General features: G+C 35.3%; 1 pseudogene across 1 annotated transcript; it reads right to left on the reverse strand.

Annotated features, from left to right (window-relative positions):
• Nucleotides 1–473: 473 nt before the first annotated feature.
• LOC147494366 (O-fucosyltransferase 30-like) lies at nt 474–3,195 on the reverse strand (annotated as a pseudogene). Its single transcript, XR_015199648.1, has 3 exons — nt 2,752–3,195; nt 1,611–2,660; nt 474–1,480 (listed from the first exon to the last, which is right to left on the reverse strand). The product of XR_015199648.1 is annotated as an O-fucosyltransferase 30-like (transcript).
• Nucleotides 3,196–10,253: the final 7,058 nt, after the last annotated feature.

Raw genomic sequence — 10,253 nt, forward strand, 5'->3', positions numbered from 1 at the left:
TAGACTATATTGGGTCCATGGCTGAATTCGTTTTGCAAGCAGACGAGCCCTAAAGTTTGTTACTCTGTTCTTGGAAGAGGTTGAGTAGAACTTTTGAGGTAGCAATGTCCATGTTCACAAACTCACTTTTCTTCATTTCGCAGTCACTGAGTTGGAAATTCTAAACTAGACTATATTGGGTCCATGACTGAGTTCCTTTTGCAAGCAGACGAGCACTAAAGTTTGTTACTCTGTTCTTAGAAGAGGTTGAGTAGAACTTTTGAGGTAGCAATGTCCATGTTCACAAACTCACTTCTCTTCATTTCAGAAAAAGAGCGGGACATTCCATGCCCTCGCATATTTAGGTTTCTACTAGTTGGTTAATGGCCCTCAGATATATTAGACACCTTTTAGTGAGTACATAAAATTGATTTGAGAGAACAATTTAGCTTAGCCATTAAGAACTTAGTAACAAACTAAAGAAGATGGAAATCTTGCATCAACTGGGCTTCCAAACCAATTAATCACTAGTTCATTACTAATTTACCGTATTGAACCTCAAAATCCCTTCACACAAATACAGAACTGCTCATTTGTAATCTATCTTCACAAGATGTATCCAAACGATAAAACAAAAAAAGTGATATTTTCACAATCATACCATCGCAACTAATCAAGAAAAAATGACTAAAAAGGGTATCAAACTTTACACGTTTTGACAATATGGGGACCAAACTTATTTTCTTGACAGTTTGGGGACCAAACTGTTTGATTTTTGCAATGTAGGAACTTCCGTCAAATTTCTCTAACACCGTTTATAATTTGTATTAATTTTCATTTTATAAATTAATACAAATGAAAATTAATTTGTAATGTTGAAAAAATATTAATATAAATTAATTTGTAATGTTGAAAAAAATTAATATAAATTTTCTAATTTGCAATGTTGAAAAAAAAAAAATAATAATACAAATTAGAAACAGTGTTAGAGAAATTTAACGGAAGTTCCTATATTGCAAAAATCAAACAGTTTGGTCCCCAAACTGTCAAGAAAAAAAGTTTGGTCCCCATATTGTCAAAAGGTGTAAAGTTTGATACCCTTTTTAGTCGTTTTTCGACTAATCAACAATCTAAAATCACTACAAACTGAGCATATAGGTATTTAAGGTAAAGAGACAAATGTCAAATTTTAAATGCGGAACGGTACCTTCCAAATGCACTCTTAGTGAGCCATGGCATCCATTATTGAACAGCAGGTGTCCATGGGCTTGCCTAGAAACAACTTGTCATTGATCATGTTCTGGATTTCCATATGTGTTGAAAGCAGCGCTCGCAGGAAAGGATGTGAAGAATCTTGGGAATGACTCAATCGATTGAGTAGATACAAGTACAGATCATCCACTTGGAGAAGTCAAAGGAAGTTCAGGGCCAAACTTACAGGGCACTTGGTCAATCAGGACTTTGAGTAGACCTGCCTCCGATTCTTCACTGCTAAGGTTTCCTGACTTGAACGATTCAGAGGTGACCCAAAACAGATGAGCCATTTGTATAAACTTCGAATTTGAATTCACTTTAGGAAGTAACGCAGTTAAAAGTATGAGCCCAAAATCAGTGTTGCAGATTAGGCTAACCTTCATTCAAGCAAACACCGTTTTTCCTCAATAGCTCTACACTTTCTGCTATGGTTGACCCAGAAGTCCCGACAAAACCCAGTTTCCCACAACTGCAAACAGCTTCTTCCACGCACAGAAGTATATCGGGTAAAATATCAACACGGCAATTTTTGTTCTTATTAGTGTCCAGATTCCTAAAGAGAGAACTAGATCTCAATCCATATTCTGCATTTGCAATCTTCTTTGCAGTCTGTACCGCCAGCTCATCCCCCTCTTACAAGATATGCAATTTGTATGTATCTGAATCCTTCAACAATTTCCCCAAGTAACTATCAGTCCAATTAGCTTCAGAAAGATCGGTCATCACAAAAATGTGAATAGGAGATTGCCATCTTTCCTTAAAGACTCTAATTTTGTTCCAACCCAAGAAAAGTAGACTTCCAGTGGTTCTTGACTGTCTATCTAGCAATCTAAGCTGCGTACAGAGGAAAGGAGCCTTTATTTTCTCAATGGCAAACTTTTTCACACCACTTATAATCTCAGGAACGAATGTAAGAGTATCAAGCTTACCAAACAAAGAATTTATTATGTGGTCTCTTGGAGCATCATGGATATCAATATAAAGCTCGGAACCTTTGTACGGTGAAGTAAATTCCAAAAGCCAAAATAGTAGCTGATCCCGCTTCAGAACCAGGTCCAAGTGCCTTGTACACATCTCTACGCTTCCTAGTATATGAAACTTTCTTCTTTTTCCTAAGCTGCTCATCAGGTTGGAAGGAATCCAACATCCCATCTTCACTGTCTTGTTGGTAAGTCCAAACTGTAGTCCTACAATCTTCACCTACTGCATATAAACATCCTTCTACATTACCATCCTTTCCAGAAAGCAAAGACCCACATTGTTTCAAGCTATCAAATAACGTTGACTTGACCTCAGACTTATCGAAACATGCAAGATCTGTCTCAATCCCACACCACAGCATAACAAACACCCTAAAATCAATAATCTTAATCAATGACGAAGACACCTGCGGCGAGAAATCCACAATGTCTGCCATTGACACATATCTGTAACAAAAAATTCTAACAATCATTAAAAAACCAAAATTTATCTACTAAATTACAAAATTGACAAAAAGGGGGTCTTTAATTAACTCACCTGTGACTCTGAATGAGCTCAATTACATGACCCCACACTTTCATTCTCAGCTCCATTGGGTCCAACACCCTAAATTTAGGACAGCTACCAAGAACAACAGCATGATGGTCCATAACAGGTGGAACAATTAAAGTTCTATTGAGAATAGAAGCCATCAAGATTGCATTTTTAAGTTCTGATAATTGGTTACTGAAACCACTATGTGGTGCAAACCATAGAAATTTCTCACCTTTGCATTGTGGGAATTGGGGAATAGGGGAATTGAGTGAGTTAGGGAAGAGTGATTTGGAGATTTGTGTGTAGGAAATTAGGAAGAAGATGGATATTAGGAATAGGAAAATTGATAATAAGGGCTTGTTTGGTGTTTTCTTTTTCCATTTTGTTTTGGTGTTACTGAAAGTGTTCATCGCTTCAAGCGGGGTGCTGCTCGTTAGTTAAGTTGGGAAGAATTATGCGGCCTCTATATCATACCGGTTTTACCCTTTATGTGGGCTCCTTTTCACAGCCCGCTTCATAGAGAACGTGGGCTTTAAACTCTGACTTCAACCAAATGCATAAACCCGGCCCATACCCGAACCTGAACTGTTTATAGCGGTTCTAGGTCTTAAAATGTTAGACCCATTCAAAGTGGTTCTTCAAGAACCGAACTGATAAAGAACCGGAATAGTTAGAACCGAATAGTAAAAAACCAATAGGTGTGTGCCCGAACCGAAACCGGAACCGATTATTATGATTTTGATATATAAAGTTTAGTATTATATTATACTAAATAAAAGCAAATCAAAATATTATCTCTATTAGTAAAATACACCATAATTAACCTGGCCTTTTAAATTAGACCATCCTTTTTTCTACCACCTAATACCCCTAATTAAATACAAAAAAATATTATTCAATGTCTTTAAAAAGGACTATTTCGTCATTTAATTTTTTATTTCTATTTATACCCTTCAAGTACAACACACAGACAAAGGAGTTTTATGTAAATTAAGGGCAAAAACCAAATCCACGCCTATATTGACATGTACGCGGTGTTGCCTTGCCATTAATACCCACTTAAATACCATTAATACTGAGTTCTTTCAACTTCCCCTCCTTTCTTCATAAACTCTTTCTAGTACTCATGGTCATATACTATATCATTAATACTCATTTGTAAAATTTATTTCTAATCCTCCCTCTCATTTGTCTCAATATCCCAATATTGAAATACTGCTTTACTAATCTATGAAAATGTTCTTTCTTCATTTCCCAATATTTTACCTCATCAATCATAGCTGGCCTGATTGTTGTCTTAAAAATTCACCTTCAATATGACTCAAATGTATTGATCCCATGGCACACTCAAATCACACCTATATCCAAATAAGTTTTGTGGGCAACATGCTCCTTGATCTCCTCATCCTTACGATAATAAAACCAAACTATAGAAATGGTCATATCTAGGAGTTTACATCAACTCTCACCGAATATTATCTCCGGTAAGGGAGAATTTTCACATGTTTCGCTTTTTTTAATGCATTTATGGGTAAACTAGGAACAACTTGCATCAGATGTCATATATTGTTTCAACTTCCATATTTATTTCCCCAAACTATCTCATATATGCAGGAATGGGCGGAGGAACCGGCACCGGTGGGGCCCCAATAATTGTCGGAGTTGCAAAGGCAATGGGTATCTTGACTGTTGGTATTGTCACAACCCCGTTATCTTTCGAGGGGCGTAGAAGGGCAGTTCAAGCACAGGAAGGTGTTGCGGCTTTAAGAGAGAATGTTGACACACTAATTGTCATTCCAAATGACAAGTTGTTGACAAAGCTTTCCCGCTACCCCTCAGAATCGATGCTTTTAACTTGGCTGATGATATACTTCGACAAGGTGTCTGTGGTATCTCCGATATAATTACGGTAAAAAATCACCCTGTCATTAATCACTTTTCTTCAAATTGAATAAATGCTAGATAGATTCACCCTGTCATTATGTCTATGTTTACTATTGTTCAATAATTTTTTTGTGTCAAATCAGATTTTTATTGGATTGTTGGAGCATCGAGATGTAAGTTTAGTATATGTTCGTGGGAAGCACTTGACTTCCTGTTCTGAGAATTTGTCTTTGTTATGTTATTAATTATTATTATTTAATATAATTTTATTATAATTTATTTGTTTTTGCTTCAAAGATTGCACGCCGAAGTTTATATCTTTGTTCCCATAAAACCATCGACAACCAAAAAGTACAGGGATTTTTGTGGGAAGTTTGATGTTGGTCTTCTTCTTGGTGATGTTAGTTTAAGGCACGAGGCATCTTGCCTAATCATGACTACTTGAAATATTAAGGTCAATGCTCTACGAGAGTGCTTTGATATTATACACGATATTGAATGGGTAAGTGTTTGTTTAATATGGTATAGTGAACCTATTTATTATGTTTTGAAGCTCATTTACTCGACCTTTTAAGACTCCCCACTCAATTTTCTCCCTCCCATCCCTCTCTCTTTCGTCCACTTAATTCATAACATTGCTTTGGTTTCTTTTGATCTGCAAAAATAGGTTATATTTGACGAGGTGCACTATGTCAATGATGTTGAAAGAGGGGTTGTTTGGGAAGAAGTTATTATCATGCTTCCAAGACATGTTAATATTGTTCTCCTTTCAACTATGGTATGTAGTTCGTACCCCTAAATTGTTTAGAAGATATTCCGCTGTAGAAAACCTTTCTTGATACAAAGCTTATGCTTTAAGGTTCTCTCTTGCTGGTGCTCATTGGGATCAAGAATATTCCTCTGCTCTTATTGATGATTTGGCATGCTGATTTTTGGTATGAACCCAAAAGAGAATAGAGGTACTTGAGGACCCTCCATGAGCATTTGCAAAGATGAAGACATCATCTGCAGATAGCAAGTAAGATGACCATATATATATAATATCAACTTTTTGTTCGGTATAGGTAATGACATTCGAGAAATTGGTACCCATTTCCATTGATGTGCATGCACAAGATAGATTTTGTTGACCCTTTTCCAGACACTTAATTCATGATCTTTAACAAGCCTGAAAATTATGCCAAGATATGCTCGGTATACTATTTGTATGCTATTAGGTGTGCAACACTTAACACACATTTCCATCTGCCTTTGACGTGTTTGTTAAGGCTGTAGTGTAAGTAACTTTAAGGCACTCTTTCTTTTTGTATGTGATTTAACCTGCAACTACACTTCAAGCCAATTGCTTAAAGGAATAAGTCATACAACAAAAACTTTCCTTGAGAAAGCCACACAAATGAAAACAACTGAAGCTCCGGGTGAGTATGCTAACCAAATCAATTTCAAGCTACCAAGTTGAAAAGTTGATGATTGGAGGCAGATATGAAAAAAATAGGGTTCAAACCATGGAAGGACTACTAATGTGTTAGCATTGTGTAGGTCAATTATTTACACATGTATAAACATTTGTACGTATCCAATTGTTTATGCCAGGAGTAGATTTTCATTACTCTCATCGTTCCAACTATTTTATCTCTCTTCATGCTATCTTCAAGTGTAAACTTCTTCATATTTAAATTTAAGACATAGCTTTTGCATTATCAGCTGTTAAACGGAAAAAGAAAGAAAGAAAGAAAGAAAAATCTATAAGACCAAAATAAAGCCCCACTTCTTACCCGGATTATGCATAAGCTAAGTGCATAACTAACATTAAGTACCTCCGTGCGGAAGGTTGTATTGAGAAAAACTTTGAGTAGGCCATAAATGAATACATTTAATTTTGAAACCCTATGACCTTAGCATCACTAAATTTACAATAACGAAATTTGAAACGATAGAGTACTTTAGAAATAAGACCAAACACTCAATTCTTTGACAGTAATGATACACAAATGTGCCGACTTTTCCATTCTAGGTTCTTCAACATCTGTTATGGCTCTCCTTTTTCACTGGTTTCACTTCTGAACTTTGCTTGTGCAAACCATCCCAAACGAATTTTTAGTTCCCTATTTGCTCCATTTGGGTGCTTTTTAAGAAGCAGACAACCTAGGTAGTACTAGTGGTATATGAGTATGTCTGAAGCTAAGTCTTTTGATGCAACACTTTGTAAGACCATTTTCCCATTTTATAATACATTTTTACACCCTAGAAGACTAGGATTCTTAGGCTATGATATTATGGTGAATACAAAATCTTACAAAGAATGGTATGACGAGGTATTGATAAGATTGACTTCGCAATAACATGCATATAGTGACCAAAACACGCATACTTCAGAATGTGTGTATCCACCACATGTTACATCTTTTTCACTTTCCTGTTTTTCTGATAAGTGGATCTGCTGTACCTTTCACATGAAAGTGAATGAACCACCAACACTAATCGCTTGTAAGGTAAATTTCCAATTATTGGCGGTAATACGTACTTTTAAGGTTTGATTAGATAATATATCTTATGATTTATTTCTGTTGTAATTTGGCATACCAAACTTTACATTTGTACCAATTTTTAATTTGTTAATCAATTTGTTAACAAATATATCTATTCAATTTGTTAATCAAGTTTTGTTTTTTTTTTTTTTTGTTTTTTTTATGGAATATAATTAGTGTACAAATCATGGAACGTTTTGATTAATTTTTAATGTATAGCATTAAACTATTTCTAAAAGGAACTAGCATATGCAAATGTAAACTTTACATTAATATGTATGTTCGTGTGTGTGTTCAATAGTTTTTTTTATCTTTATGTGGCAAGGTGTCAATAGCTTAATAGCATAGGCATTCATCATCATCCTAGGAATTTCAGTATCATAAATAATTTCTATCTTAGGAATTCACTTCGTGGTGTCATTAGTTTAATATTTTCATGTCGCTGTCAGCCCTCAATAAGCATTATTTCCTTAGTCGTGCCTATAAAAGCGTTGCCTAGACAATAATGACCAATCTTTCTTTAGGTTTTTCTTTTGTTCTCCATAGTAAGCATTGCATGAAGTATAGATTTTAAAGTTAGCTACTGATTCCAGGAGAATTATATTTGTTTTTTTAATTATTAGTACTGTTGATATTAATCATAATTGAATGTAGTGGTGTTTAAATTTTCAGAACTACAAATCTCACTTTAATGGCATGATCAATTGTTGCTGAAGTTATTATATAGTTGGAAGCTGTTGTTGCTATTGATATCAATGTTCCAAAGCAAGTTGTTCAAAGGAAGCAGAGGTTGCACACTCTTTTGAGGTCTTGAGAGTTTAACCACACCTACTATATTACATATTTCATTGGGTATCCCTCTTTGGCTAAACTGTTTAACTCCATTATTAATAATTGTAATTGATAAACTTTATTATATTGTATTATTATTATGTATGCATACACCTATAATATGTTAGTCAGCGAGATGAGATTTGTTGTAGATGTGAATCTTGAATCCAGTTTGTTCAAGGTGTTTCATGTAGTTCAATATTGCCACGAGGGTTTTTTTTAGTTGCCCACTATTGTAGTGACGTTGGAATTTAGGCAGCTCATCTCCCTCACAGGTCCAGCACCAGCTCGGGTAGTTTTTATGTGAGAGACCACATCTCTTTTTTTGTTGACCATGCCCAATGAAAATGAAGCATTGCTCTGTTTGTTAGTGTTTTTCGTCGTGTGTTAGTCAAATTTTTCCATGTTATGCATACACCTATAATATGATACTCGGCGAGATGAGATTTGTTGTAGACGTGAATCTTGATTGATTGAATCCAGTTTGTTCAAGGTGTTTCATATAGTTTAGTGTTACAAAAAAAAAAAACTATTTGAGAGTTACTGCCGTATGCATCCATCCTTTGTTATCTCTTGGCGTTGGAATTTGATTGAACTAATTTGGTTGGCCACTAGAATGGCTTCTTTTTAGTAATCCATTTAGCAAGGAGTGAGACAAAAAAATTCTCAGCAGACTTGCACTTTTTTTTTTTATCTAGAATGGTTGCTCTTACGCATTTACCACTGTTTTCGCGGAGGGGACGGCCATTCAATTTGCTATGGTTATAGAGTAATCAATATTATTAAAAAAGAAGTTGTTGAAGTATTTTTCAGGTATTTTTTCCTCGTGACTTGAAAGTCGGTGCATAAAATGTGTTCATACTTGAAGTATTTTTCGTTTTTTTTTTTTTTTTTTTCTGAATTTTTTCCACTGTAATTTTTATAAAATGAACTGCTATGGGTTGTTTATATTATATCGAGGTCCAGTACAAGCAGTGATTATCTTTATTTGTGCAGTGTATATTGCCAGGTATATTGGTTTACTTGAAATTTTCTTTCAAACACGCCACAGATGAAGTTGGCAGTAGTATTACATCGGTGCAAGAATATTAATTGAGAATAGTTTTGTAACTTCATGGCAAATTATGTTTTCCATTCAGGGAATTACTTAACACCGTTGGGGCATTACCGAATTGTTGGTGTTGCACTCACGGGTTATCTCCTTGATTCGACCCATTCATGGAGTGTAAGTTGTCTAATCTGTTAAGAGTAAACTTAGTTGATTATATCCACCTTAACATCGTTAAAGTTTTAAGAGTTAGCTGTTTAATTATTTTGCTTTCCATCTTTGCAGCTATCATTATTTGCTCCATCTATCTTCTTTTACTTGACTGGAACCATTATATGGATTGTGTTTGCAAGTTGCAAACCTCAAAGCTTTTCAAAGATTGATTAACTCAATTGCCATAGTTTAGACTCCCATAGATACGCTTAGTGGCCTAAGAATTTTGACAATCAAGTGTAGTGAGGCCATTTAGTTTGCATAGTTTGAACTTTGAAACACCCTTCAGTTGTAGTTTTTCTGTTGTATATCCAATTGTACGTTATGTAAATTGTATTGTATTACATATATAATCATGTCACTCACATAGTCGCATTAATATCAAGATCTTTAGATATTTGACATATGACAATAAAATAGCACGTGAATCACAGACGTCTCTCTCAAATCTCCCCTCATTCAGTTATCAAAAAAGAAATCTGCCCTCATTCTCTCTCTTAAAAAAAGATCAAAGCCAAAAAAAAAAACCAGAGATCCCCTCTCTACTCACTGCTAATCCCGGCTGTAAAAAACATGGGAGAAGTTGATCCAGCTTTCATTCAAGAATACGAGCACAGACCAAAACTTAATGTTACCGAGGCAGGAGGGGATTCCAAAGAATAGACCTATCACCACCGAATAACTTCGAGTTGTCCAATGATCAACAACTCATCAGCTCATTGGTTAGTGAGATAGGGAATGCATGCAAGGACTGGGGATTTTTTCAAGTGATCAACCATGGTGTACATTCTGATTTACAGAAACGCATTGAATTAGTAGCAAGGAAGTTTTTTGGTTTGTCAACAGAGGAGAAAAGGAAGGTGAGTAGAGATGAGGAGAATCCGTTGGGATATTATGATACTGAGCATACTAAGAATGTTAGAGACGGGAAAGAAGTTTTCGATTTTACAGTTTCAATCCAACAATACTTCTGCTTTACATAACCCTTGAAGATCATGAGG

This window comes from Coptis chinensis, chromosome 6 (genome assembly GCF_015680905.1).
Source record: "Coptis chinensis isolate HL-2020 chromosome 6, ASM1568090v1, whole genome shotgun sequence".
In the NCBI taxonomy this organism is placed as follows: Eukaryota; Viridiplantae; Streptophyta; class Magnoliopsida; order Ranunculales; family Ranunculaceae; genus Coptis; species Coptis chinensis.